The following is a 14,162-nucleotide window of genomic DNA, read 5'->3' on the forward strand; positions in this document are numbered from 1 at the left end:
GCTTTCTTGAGTAAAAAAAAAAAAAATCATTTAATAAATTCCCGCTGGAGTTCGTAATTTTTGTCCAAAAAAAAAAATAAAAGTACGAAATTGTAGGTCTGAATAAGGTCTACAAATTTTATGTTAATAATTTTTTCGATATTCATCACCAAAAAATAGATAATGTCAAAAAACAAATGGCATGTCCTAAATTTTTGACTTTTTTAATCGATATCTCGAAAACGGTTCATGATAGACAAAAAATGTGTATGCATAAATTGTAGAACTCGTTAAAAGCTACAAAAAAGCTTCTTGTAAAATTTTTGCATCTCGTCAGATAGCCGAGTTATTGTCAAAAAACCAATTTTATCCTTTTTTTCAAAATGGCGGAAAAAGCTCATAGGAAATCTTGGTCGAAAACTTCAAGTTAAGCTTTTTTAAGCATCCTCTACAACATATCCAAAATTTAGCTTTCTCGCTCATTTTGCATTTCCAAATGTATATAATGACTGGCCTATACAAAGACCAACGATCTGGGCTCTCCTTCACGGTATTTTTTGTTATTTTTCTCTTCAAGTGCGATAGATTTCCTTGGAACACTTCTTTTCTTTCTAGGACCATCTTTCCCAGCAGTCACTTCACGGTGATAGTCATGGCTTGAAATGATCTCAAATGGTCGAAATGGAAATGCACCTTTAGAATAGTTACAATTTTACATACCCAGGTTGGAAATACTTGCTCATAAAGTGAAAAAGACTATAGTTTGTTAAAGGTGTTAAGGTATTTAAGTATTGCAGCAATTTATAGGTACTCGAACATTTAATCGTACTCGAAAAGATAAGATCTAAAAAATCTAGACCTTGGGGCTTTACTTAATGCCTGATATTTATCTCTATCGATTTGATAGAATTTGAATTCCTATTTTAATCGACACCTTAAAGAATTACAATTTATAAACTTTCGAAATAAAAACAAAACTGGTAGTTAATACCTTGCTTCTTAACCGGCGCACATAGGAGTACTTACCTCAAAAAGCTGGCCAAAATTAGTTTTCATAACCTTTATTTTAATATATTTATTTAATATACAAAATATTTCGATATAACACAGTTTCTAATTGATTTAAAAAAAATTGACATTTACAACAAAACAATATTAACTTAATTAAATGCGTAACTTGACATTTTGCCTTGCTTTACGCCCTTCGATCCCTTACTTGCTTACACTTCTGCTGCGTTAAAAGCATACCCCAGTGTATTTTTATCTGGAAAATAAAATTTAACTATAAAAACAATATAATAACGTTGTAATAACTAATTATAAAAAAACGTTGTATGAGTAATTTTTTTTTAAACACGAAATCGAAAAATTAAAAACTTTTTTAAAATTTCATTTAGTGCCTAGTAGCATCCCAATATTTATGTATTATAAAAACACATATATAATCTAACTTATTAAGTGCAAACTATTACAGAATAGCACGGTAGGTATACTATATTAAAATTTGTAAAACTTAGGTAAAAGAAAAATTAAAGAAATCCGACATATTTTTGGTGCTTTGCGTTTGAACACGAATTTAAACAAAATGACTTTCAAAAATTTATTTAAAATTTCAATATCTGCACTTAAACTGTTCATAAAAAAAAATTATCATATGAATAAACCATTATTCACAACAACTTGAAACTACTTACAAGAAGATCACTAACAAAATTGCAGGGATCATGCAAAGGAAAAATACATAAAACACAAATCGTTAACTTTGAACTCAGTTTATCAATATACAATAAATTGTAATTTATGGAAGTTTCCTTCCTTGTGTTATTTTCGGATGTCCTAAAACGCGAAACGAATAATTTTGTCTGCAAATTTTTAGCGACGCTTACTATCCAAAATCTTAATTCACAGTGTCAATGACTTACAGTTGGTCAACTTTTTAAAAGACATATTTTGCGTCGTACTTCTGCTTAGTCCAAAACTAATTTATTATGTGGGTAGGTAATTGAATAATGGTAGCATCAAAATCAGAAAAATATTTTTAAATCGGTCGAAGGACTCGGCCGATACAGGTAGTAAAAATTTCTTTAATTTTAAAATCAAAGAAAATTTTTTTTATGAAAGTTTTAAGATCTAAAACTCTAAAAATTGAATTTTTTTTAGCTTTTAAAAAGGACAATTTTTATTACAATTTATGGTCCATTTTTTTTTAATATTGCATGACTTGAAGAATTTTGGAAAGCAGTTTTTGACTCAAGTTTTTCACAACTGAATTTAAATTTTTTACCTTTTCTGAAACATTTACTAAGAATATCAGCTGTCACTTTTTGAGTATTTGAGTTTTAGATAGATTTTTATTCTTTTTCTGTATAGACATTTACTTTTTTTTCTGTGTAGAAATGTTGTCCTTTTATTGAATAAATCAGTAGGTAAAATCCTTTAAGGCAATTATTCATTAGTTTTAATTGGCTTTATGTTGTAAGGAATTGAAAGTGAATTAGGTCCAATTTATTCACACTCCATTAAATTTAAAGTCGCCATTAAAAAAGGGAAATTTTAAAATTTGTATGCGATTTGACAGTTTTATAATTTTTAATGGAGCCTTTAAAAATAATGGAGAGTCAATAAATTGGGCCTTAAAGAGTATTTTTGTGAATATTATTGAAAAAAAACATTGGTATAAAAATATTTCAAAAACATTATGGGATTGAGAATTTTGACTCTTTTTTTATGGAAATATTTCAATATTCCAATCCAGAAACAAATAATAGTCAATTTTCTCCAATATGCCGATGTCGTATGTTACGTTTTCACAGAAACTATTTGTTAGCCAAACACATACGACAAATTGATGACACATACGAAAAAAAATAAGCAAAGTTTTATTCGAAACTTGTTTACGACATATCTACTACAAATAGATGTCAAATTCAATGCGAAAAACAAATAACTAACGTTAATTTATTAACTTTTTAAAATCACATTGGCTCTTGGTAGTAACCCGAGTTTAGCAAAACTCGATTTTAACAAAAACATCAATGGTAAAATAACATACCTACATCTAACAATTGGTTTAGATAGAAGCAGTTCACCTATAAAATGATAGACTTTTTTAATTTGGAAGTGAGATGTATGTTTTATTTTTTGTTAAAATCGAGGTTTCGCTTAATTCGGGTAGGTATATTACTATTGGTTATTGACTTCACAACAAAATTCTTTAATAAAGATAAAATCACATAAATAGAAAACAAAATAATAGGTACATTAATTTTAAAGCAATTTTAGAATTAATGAGATCACAGTTTACTAAAATTAAGTTATGGGGACTTTTCACGAGTCGATTTTTGCGGTGCGGCGAAGCTTTTCGACCCGTGTAAACGTAAGTCGCAGGCGACTAAAGTGAAAATCCACATAGAAAAATCCTAGTCTACCGACATATCGTGCGGCTAAAATCGACTCGTGAAAAGTGGGCATTACTATTCAAGGTGAATTAAAATTATTAAAGTTTTAAGATAGCACGATAAACGCTTCATACAAATTTCGTAGGGCCAAGTTTTCATTGTCACTGGATTCGAAACATTGGGGGAACCTAAAGGATCGGCATCAAAAAATTCATTTTCCAATATTTCGTTACGTATTTTATATGCATAAAATAGAGCATAAAGCTCCTCGGATAAACTTGGCGCAGGTCGACTCGTCCGACCTGCTCGACATCTTGATTGCAACTGAAATTACACTCGTCAGTGTATTTTCTTATGGGACAAACGACAAACGTTTACTGAAATTCCAGTAAAATATTGTTGTATGTGTTGCAAAAACAGCACCTACGACAATTATTTACCGAACGAAGAAAAACACAGATTTGTATGAAAAAATTGTAGTATGTGATAATTTTTGTCGTATGTGCACGTTTTCTGTGCACTTACGACAAAAAGCTACTGAAAATGTTTGTAAACCTACACATACGACAAAATGCATAGCGATTATCTTGGAAACGGATACAGATATCGAAAAACGGATTTCATAGAATGAAGGAGAAAACATCAATTAGCAAACCTGCATTCAAATCTCAAAACCTCAATTTTGCACATACGACAATATTTTATTGAGGCGACGCAATGTAGGAAGAAGAAAATACCATGAAGGTTACAAACGTTTAAGAACGAACTTTTGTGATCCCTCTTATTGACAAACTTTTTGGCAAAATTTGAACTTAAACCCTTTTGTAAAAATTTTGGACACTAATAATTCCATTTTTCACTGAACATTTGTAAGAATTTGGAACAGAAAAATTGTATGTGAAATCGATATACCTTTGATCGGTTTTTGTGATTGCAATACTTTTCCTCCAAACAAATCAGGCTCCTTCTACTTTGAAGTCCAAGTCTTAAAAGAAACCCAAAAACAATCACATATTGAAATCAATTTAAAACAACAACAAAACTGAAATAGAAAATTATTCCTCTGAGATTAACAACGAAAAACACCTAGCCTGAACTCTTGAGGGACTAACTATTCACTCCTTTCATTCTCAACTTGTTAAGTAAGGGTATATCTATCTGTCTAATTCATCTCAAAGTTCTTGCTTCTACTGCTGTTGGCTGTTGCAAGGCTGATGCAGTGCTGCAATGCAGAACCTTATACCAGTCATCATCACACATCACACATAGTCTCAGTCTCACAAGTCCCGCAGTTGAACTTGTCGCTTTAAATGTTTGAAAAAAAAAAAAAAAACTAGAGAAAGGGAAAAAGATCCACTGCATTTAAAGAAAATAGGGGAGCTTCGTTTAGACAGGGTTGCCACATTCTTGTAGTTTTTTTTCAGATAATCAAGGAAAAATAACATTCAACAGTAAAATGCCAGAAAATTTGCTCAGAAAGTTAAGAAATTTGCATTGGAAATTGATTTTTCATAGAATGTTTATTAAAAATGGCGCCCAACAAAACAATGATGTTTAATTAAAGTAATATTTCACAATAGAAGTTAATAGAAGGTTTTTAAAAAATGTATTTACTGAGTAGTTCTGAAGCTTTGTACATTTTCTTAGGGAATTACTAGTCTTTCATCAAAAATATCAAGCCTTTCCAATTTCTACTAAAACACCTTCAATGGAAGCTAGTCTTTTTTTGGAAATTGGCAACAATGTTCATCTGTTTGGTACTTTTGAGCAATCATAGATACAAATATACACCAAACAGATCACGAAAGGGACACACCACATGGCATTGGTGTGGTTGAACAATCGGCCAACGACGATGAAACGAAGCTGTATGGTGTATGCATGAGTGCATGCAAAGAGGAGGAATTCTCTGATGCAACAGCAGCAACCAGCACCAACAGCAGCAGTAATAACATCTTCAAATTGGACATGAAGTCCACGATTTTGTGTATAGCAGCATCAGAGACATCACATAAAAATAAAACTTAAAAACACGGCAGCAGCAGAAAAGACTTGCTGGTACGAGAGGGTCTCGGGCTAGATAGATATAAAACGGAACAGGTAACCTGAGAGCGGTGTGGTTTTTTTTCGCAAAGCAAATGTCGGTCTACCTCTAAATCCTCCTTCCTCCAGCTCCAGCTCGGATGTCTGTTTTGTGTTTATTTGTTTGTCTGTTTGTGTATATCTCAGAAGAGACACAAGAGTCTCGGGTCTCAGCTCTTAGCTCTCAGTATCTGTGTATCTTCAAATAAAAAGAATCGCATCGCAATCGTGGGGCTGTCGTCCTTCATGACGAGGATGTGTGTTCCTGCCTTCCTCGAGCTGGCTTGGTTCTTTCGATCTGCTGCCACTGCCAGTGCATTCGAAATGCATGCCATGTTGTTATTGTTTTGTTGTTGTTGCTGATGTTTTAGTAGAAAAAAGTAGAAGAATACGAGAGAGGCCTTGGTTGTTGTTGGTTCGGTGTATTCCTTTTGTTTTGAACATTTAAAAAAGATAATAATGGCTGCAGTCGTGTGTATCCACAGCCAGAGGCCTAGTTAAATTCAGTCCGGACGACTCAACTCAGGCAGGACGGTCCGCGTTCGTACTTCATCGTCGTCCGTCCGGCAGGTGTGTTTCTCACGCGTTTTTTTTCTTTTATTTAGTTTCCCTTGGCACTTTTTCCTTCTTCCAACATACCTACCTGTTTTTTTTTTTTTTTTTGTTGTTTTATTTTTCTTTTGTCTCGCGTGTATCTGAGCGAATTTATCTGAACAGGTCGTTGGTGAGACCGGCCGAGCGGCCGTCAAAGTCGGGGCGGTCGTGAGGTAGATTTTTGTCTTTTTGCCTGATGTTTGTATGGAAGTAGGGTTTTTAACTTGATTTTTTCCCCCGCATACCTTACTACTAAAAAGCCTTTGGGGAAGACAGAGATTTGCACTTCTTGAGCGGTGGTGCATATTTCCATTGGACTTTTATGTCTTTTTGTAACAGAAAAAAAAATAGTATTTAGAGTATGATGATGCTGATGATGATGATGATTGTGGGTTTTGTATTTTTTAGTTTGGTATCTTTCTGGTCAAATCAAAGGAAATACTTATGTTTTTGAGAGAGGGAATCTCTATGTCTTTTGTTGTTTTTTTGTTGACCAGAGGGCAAGATCATCAAAAAGATTATTTTGTTCAAGCAACAAAAAGGGTAGAACAATTTGATGGTGAATCAATGACCTGGTTAAGGACGAACATTTAATTGATTTGGAGGCTATCCTTGAGGGGCTAAACTAGTGGAGTTGCACATTTTGAATTAGTTAATAATTATTTAGACTGCCTAGATGGAGGTTACCTCCTCTTCTATAGAATGATTCTTATACCTTTTAACTATGTATATGCTAAAATCGTCTTAGCAATTGATCAATGGATTGATATATAGGTATATTAGGGTGGGTCAAAAAATCGAAATTATTTTTTTTTTTTTTTGATTTTATACATAAATCGATTTTATATATAAATCGATTGCTCTTGAATATACTCACCAAATATGAGCTCTATAGGTATATTAATTTTTTTTTAATTTTTAAATCAATCTTCTACTAAAAAAAATAATTTATTTATAAATCGACTTTTAAGCAAATTTCTTTAAATATTCTTGTAGGAAATTGAAAGCTCTACAAAAAAGTTCCAATAACTTTATTCGTTTATGTAACCGTTTAAAAGATATTTGAGGTCCTAAAATCGAGAAAATCTTTAAAAATTCGTTTTTTTGTTCTTAATTTTGTAACAAATTCAAAAATTATAATAGTCAAACGGGCAAGGCATATTCTTGTAGGAAACAGATTGTTAAACATAAAAAAGGTGTCATTTACTTTTTTTTTTATCAATTTAACCGTTTGAAAGATATTCGATGTCAAAGTTAAAAAAAAAATTATAAAAACATTTTCTTCAAAATTTTCTAATTCATTGAAAAGTCATTATTATCAAATAAGCAAAATTTATTCTTCTAGGGGTTTAAACGTTCTACAAAAAATTTCTTGGCATCAAATCGATTGCTCTATCAATCACAATCATATCAATCACAACATACTTAGTTGGATATACCTAAATGAGTATTGTTTATGTTTCGTTTGAATCCCCTAGGAATACCTATCCTATAAGTACATAAAATGGCGCCCGGGTGATCATTTATGAAACCTTAAAATTGACAAAAAATAGAAATAATATCTCAAAAAATGAATTTAATTAATTTTTTTAACTGCTCAAAGCAATAGGAATAGGAATTTTAACGTCTTTATTTTTCTTTACTCATGTGCTGTGAACCTGTGGTAATTTACAAACAAAAGATATGGCCCTGACTCTGGACCTCGAACAAACACCTTACTTCACAAAATACACGTGTTTTTTGTATAATGCATTCATTACTCCACAGTAGGAGTTCAATGCACATTTTGAATTTCCTGCTGCGTCCATTAATTCTATATAGTTCTAGTTCACCCAAGGACATGTGCCGCTGGCTGTGTCGATAGTTAAATAATTGAACATTTTGCATAACCCTATAACAAATAATAATGTTCAAGTCAGACATTGCATTTTATGTGCATGTGCAAATGATAGCCATTATAATGGACATAGACAACAACAAGGACACGACCAACGAGCATCCCTAATATTATAAATAATAAAAACACCTTATTCGGTATTGACAGGTATTGGACTCGGGACATTGTTTTTTTGGGAGAAAAAAAAATGTGTTGTTGGATTTTCTGTTTTTTCTACCTGCTGTTTGCAAAATGTTTTTACCACCCGCTAACTTTTTAATGTTTTATTTTTAATTTCAAAGGAACACAAATAACTGTTTTTTTTTTGGAGGTTTGAAAACTGTTTCCAGGGACATTTTTAATTTTTTTTTTCAAATCTATCCATATTATCTATGAATTACAATTTGCAAAGGGTGTTTTTTACGGAGGTTAAGTTAGCTCTATCAGCCCTTGTAGCAGATTTTTTTTTAGAGAATTGACGAATATCAATCTTGGAGTCTTCGATTGGGTTATAACATTTACAAAACTTAAAAGACTTTTCAGTAGACATCTTGGAGAGAATTAACATAGTCTCGAGATGTAAAATGTGAGATAGTAGTTTTTTTGTGTGTAAAGGTTTGTTTGTTTGATTGTGACTCCACTGCTCCCAAATGATGAGCCTTTAATAAAAAAAAAAAAAAAAAAAACAACCTTTGCCAGCAGCGGCGTCGACGAAGATAATCACAAAATGATAAGAACCAAGGCTCTCAGCATGTTGTTTGTTTTGGTGATTCAGATTATGGTTTGATTTTTTTTAAATTTTTATTTCTGTTGCTTTATAATGGAGCAATTCTATAAAATTTGTATACACTGGCCCTCAATTCATAGACTGACTCGCGAGACAAACCACCAGACATAAACTGATTTGAATTATTTTTGTGTTTAAATGTTCTTTCTCAATGTTTTGGTTGGGAAATGAATTAATTGCCCATTCGAAAAGAATATTAAGCTAATTGAGGAGTATTGTTCAGCTTAAGGTTGATCGTGAAGAGTGTTTTTTTTTTGTTTTGGATAGGAAAAAGTTACGTTTTGTTTACAATTAATTTATGGGAGTATAGGTTTGTTTGGACTATCGTAACTTATCGAATTGAAGTTCAATGCCCATCAGAAGTAAAAAAAACGAAAAAAAAAACAAACAATTCATTAAGTGATTCTTTGTTATCAAAAAAACAATAAAGCTATAATTAACATTTTTGAACTGAAATTTTGATAACCTACCAGTACCTTAGTCGTTGCATGAAGAGACCCATCATAGTAAAATTTTAAATTTATGGTCAGCAAAGTTTTGGTTTTGAAGTTTATGAGCATTCTGGGGAATAATTCAACTTATATTTTCAATAAATTTAAATAATATCAAAGTGAATATAGACCGAAGTGTATATTGAGAAGTAGAATGGATTATTTGAGTTGTTCTAATCAAATTGATAAACGTTAGATACTGTATTTTCAAGATCAATAACAATGAATACCTAATTCTTGTAGGTAAATTAGTTATGTTAATAATAAATAATTTTTTTAATAGGAAGCTCGATGAATATTTTTTTTATTTAAATCAAATTTATTTCATAATCTACAAATCTATAGGACGTGAGTATTTTTTCGAGCTTACAATTAATTAATTTCACACATATCCGGCTACCGGATAACCGACCCGGGAAGCCGCTTTTTCTTCATATTTTTTCAATTTATTCGTGTATCTAGCAACCGGCTATCCGGGCCGTTTATCGGGCTCCCGGCTATGTGTGAAATGGGCCTTAAATAAAAGCACTATAACAGTGCCGGATACTTTGAAAATCGATATAGGCGATTTCAAGATATCGGATCTTGCAATTGAAAAAAAAATCAAAAACAGCGAATTCTGAAGCTGTAACTACACAAGTAGACAGTGGCGTACGTTGAGTCACCGGGGCCCCGGGGCAAGACTAAATTTTGGGGCCCCTTTGATATTTGGGGGCCCCTTAGATACAAAAAAAAAAATACGTATACGCCATACATTTTTTTTGTTGGCTTATTTATTTTTAGGTTTATTTTAATGTTTTAATAAGTTCGTAATGCACATTGATATACCCACTTATTTAAAATTTCTATCATAAAAGAAGTAAATACTTGTACTAGGGGCCCCCAAAATCAAATATTTAGAGACTGTAACAATATATAAATATTGCAATTAGTTAGTTTTCAATACAACCTTTTATTATTCATGTTATTTTCATATAATCTTTACATTGTATAATTTTGTTTGTTTCTATGTGAGTTTGTTTACTTTATCGCCTTTGACTTTAATTTTCATTTTTATAATTATTTTTATTTTCTAAAAATTCAAAGCCTCCTAATTAATTAATATTTTTTGATTGTTTTCTGGCTATAAAAGGAGAGCCGAAACTAGACTCTTTCCTGGTCAAGTCGAAAGTGATTTAATTCTAGTTTCGGCTCTCTTTTTATAGCCAGAAAACAATCAAAAAATATTAATTAATTAGGAGGCTTTGAATTTTTAGAAAATAAAAATAAATAAATTATAAAAATGAAAATTATAGTCAAAGGCGATAAAGTAAACAAACTCACATAGAAACAAACAAAATTATACAATGAAAAGATTATATGAAAATAACATGAATAATAAAAGGTTGTATTGAAAACTAACTAATTGCAATATTTATATATTGTTACAAGACCCCTAAAATAAATTTTTTTTAGCTTAGAATTGATAGTTCTTGGGGCCTCTGTTCTGAAGTAATACATATGTACACATTTGATTTTCCATCATCAAACATTGTTTATTTCTTTCGGGGCCCCTGAAAAATTATTTTTGGGGCCTCAAAATTAACTGCCTAGAGAGCCAAGAATTAACAGGTATTGGGGCCTCTGTTCTGAAGTAATATTCGGAATGCCACCAATAACGTAATATTTTTATTTTGGGCCCTGATATATTTATGTTGGGGCCCCTGAATTGATATTTAATTTTCCATTTGATTGTTTTGAACCACTGAAGTAATAGCTTTTGAGGATCCTCAAATAATATTTGTCATGTCATCTGAAAATTTGATGAATATTTTTGGGCTCCTTAGTAATAGATTTTGGGGCCCCCAAATTAATATTTGATTGCCTCTAAACTAACGGGGTTCCTGAAAACTTATTTTTTGGAACCCTTCATATAATACTTTTGGAGCCCCGAAGTCATATTTTTTGGGGCTCCTAAGGAAATATTTAGTAATCCATCAACAAATGTAATTTAATTTAATGAAGTTGTTTTTTGCTTTTTTGGGGCCCCTCATGTATTATTTGTGGTTGCAATTATTTTTCAAGTAATAATTTTGGGGGCCCTAAGATAAAATTATAATTTTTCTTTTAAAAAAGCAGTTTATTTTTTTGGGGCCCCTGAGGTAGCCTTTTTATTAAATGAATATATATTGTGTGGCTACCAATGCATTATACATTACACGGAATGACATAATTTTTTCCCCTTGTGATTGTGATTCAAATACATTTTAATTTATTTCGAAACTCAATTTATGCTAACAGTTTACTTCTCTGCATTGTCTCCAGTAGGGGCCCTAGGGTCGGTCGGGGGCCCCGGGGCGCCGCCCCGCTTGCCCCAAGGGAGTGTACGCCCCTGCAAGTAGATAAGCAAAATAACTGGAAGAAGAGCTTATGATCTATACATATTCTTCTTTAAGAAGGATAAGGATTTATGTTCAAATTAAGTTAAATGCGAAGAAATGCTAGTATGAGAAGGAATAAAGGAGCTATCAACTTCATTCCTCCATTTTTCGCTAAATCTTCCCCAAGATATACCTACCTTGAAACAAAATCAATTAGGTATTTCACTAACAAATTTGATAACAAAACCCATCAATACCTGAGCTTGCAAACCTAAGTTCTTCTAATCTACTGACACCAAATTTTAAATCTTCTATTTGGAAAACTAAACACATATTTCGAAACTTATTTGGCGATTTTAGTTAATTTATCTAAAACTTGTTATGTAAATGATGAATGATTTCTTTTTTGCATGACACTTACTTCAACAGATAATTTGACGAATGAAGGTTAAAAAGTTATACTTTTTCCTGATTTTTAATTAAGCAAAAACCAGACAATATTCTTTTGATTGGGCGCCATTTTATAGAATTTTTTTATTTTTATCACTTAGGTAAATAATCCTTTAAAAAAAAAATATTTTAGTATTATTTAATAAAATCGTGTCCTAATAAAAACCGTCGAGAGTTTCATAAAAGTTAAAAAGAAACTTTCTGGTTTTCAAAAAAAAAAAAAAAAAAAAATATGCCAATTTTTAGTATTATCATGTGAAGACCAGTGAAAACGTTTTTTTGCACCAGAAAGTTATTTCGTTTTCCAGTTTCTGCCGAATGAAAATTACTTATTTGCTTACCTTATTTAAGCATAAAAATTTTAAAAGCGGATTGTTTTCTTATACTTTTTTTTCGGTTATATACACAAGAAATGCATTTGCATAGATTTGCAAATTGTAAAATAATGTTTGTGGTAAGTCGCAGCGTTGTTACACTGGCAGAGCTGCAAAAGATGTTTCACAAGTAGCTATGTAACAAGTTTATGCAATCTGCTAGATATTTGGAAATTACCAGCAAACGATCAAAATGGCCAATGCTATTTAGAAATTTTTTTTTTCTCAGATACATATAAGCAATCGTCAGTAGAGACAATCTTATAACTCATTAAAAAATGGAGCTGATAAACCCAACAGTGTTTGAATGTTATTTTGAATAGCTGGAAAGAAGTTCAGCAGAAGAAAAAAGAAGATATTATTAATATTAGGTACCTAGGTATGCATTATTCATTATTACTAGAATATCATTTCATTATGTATACATATCGTCGGCACAAAACCAAAACCGCGAATCTGCATTTTTGGACATTTTAACTTTAAATGCGTCATTTAACTTGTTATCGGTCGCAGCCTAAACAATCAATGTCCGTTGCACTAGTTTCCAAAAGTTTGCATGAGTTTCCAAAATTTTTAAGCCGTTTTTCTCAAAACTACAATTTTGTAGATTCGTGGTTTTGGCTTTGCGCCCACGATAGGTGTATGCTTATAAGAAAAACTTAAGTTCCCACATTTTTTCTTCACAGCGTTTCAACAAATTGAAGACTCCTGGTTTTGTATTGCTCTGATTTCTGGTGTTTTTGGTAGTTCTTTTGGGATTATGGGACAGCAATTGTACCCCAAAGTTACTCAGTTTGATGACTTAAGAGTTAAGTCAGGCTTATGCCCTTTAAACTTTAAAACATCCCAAATCCCGATAAAAAAAACTAGGGTCTTTGAAATTGATTTTTTTCTCTCGAATTCTCCATGTTTTCATAGCTCATAGGTACCTATGTATATTTGATTGTGATGACAGACAAAATTTTTTCAAAGTCCTATAAAACATAGACATTTTCCATAAAAAATCGAAGGATCCAAAAAATCAATTCATTTTTCGTTTCGCCTCACCAGAAAACTATTAAAACCTTAAACATTTGTTAAAAATACATAATAATGCCTGTCCACAACCTGCCAAAGTATCAAATTTCTTTTCTGATTTAGGTGCGTAACACTTTTACTTCATTTTAAAATGACACCATTTATCTACCTAATATTCACCAGATGACACCAGAACCCTCTCAATATTAAAGCAACACTTAACACTTCTTAAATACCACAAAAAAAAAAAAAAAAAATAATACACAACAGTTCTACAAAAACCCATTAAAACTGATCTAATGAGATGACATTTTTGTACTCAGTAAAAATATATCAAAAAAAAAACCCATAATTTTAAATTCTAATGAAAAATTGTAAAAAATACAAAACCAACCCATGTGGTATGCCTCAGGGTAGAGTGCCTTGCCTATATTAGAACTGAAACTCTTCCTAAATTACAAGTACCTAGGTACGAGTGAGTGTTTGTCTATTGTAATATGAGAGATCATAGGTCTCATCCACTTCACATACAAAAAAATAACATGTTCAAGTATACCAACTAGTGCAAGCAACCCCCTGATGGTTTTGTTACCCATAGTGCCATAGTGCACACACCAAACTAAGTACCTACACAGTTTAACATCATGTAAAGTATGCACTTGAATAAATTCTTCCTCTATATCTCTCAATTCTCAAGTCAACATACAAACCTAACAACTTCAAATTCTTAGCCGAGAATGATTATGATGATTTT

Source organism: Episyrphus balteatus, chromosome 4, assembly GCF_945859705.1.
Source record: "Episyrphus balteatus chromosome 4, idEpiBalt1.1, whole genome shotgun sequence".
In the NCBI taxonomy this organism is placed as follows: Eukaryota; Metazoa; Arthropoda; class Insecta; order Diptera; family Syrphidae; genus Episyrphus; species Episyrphus balteatus.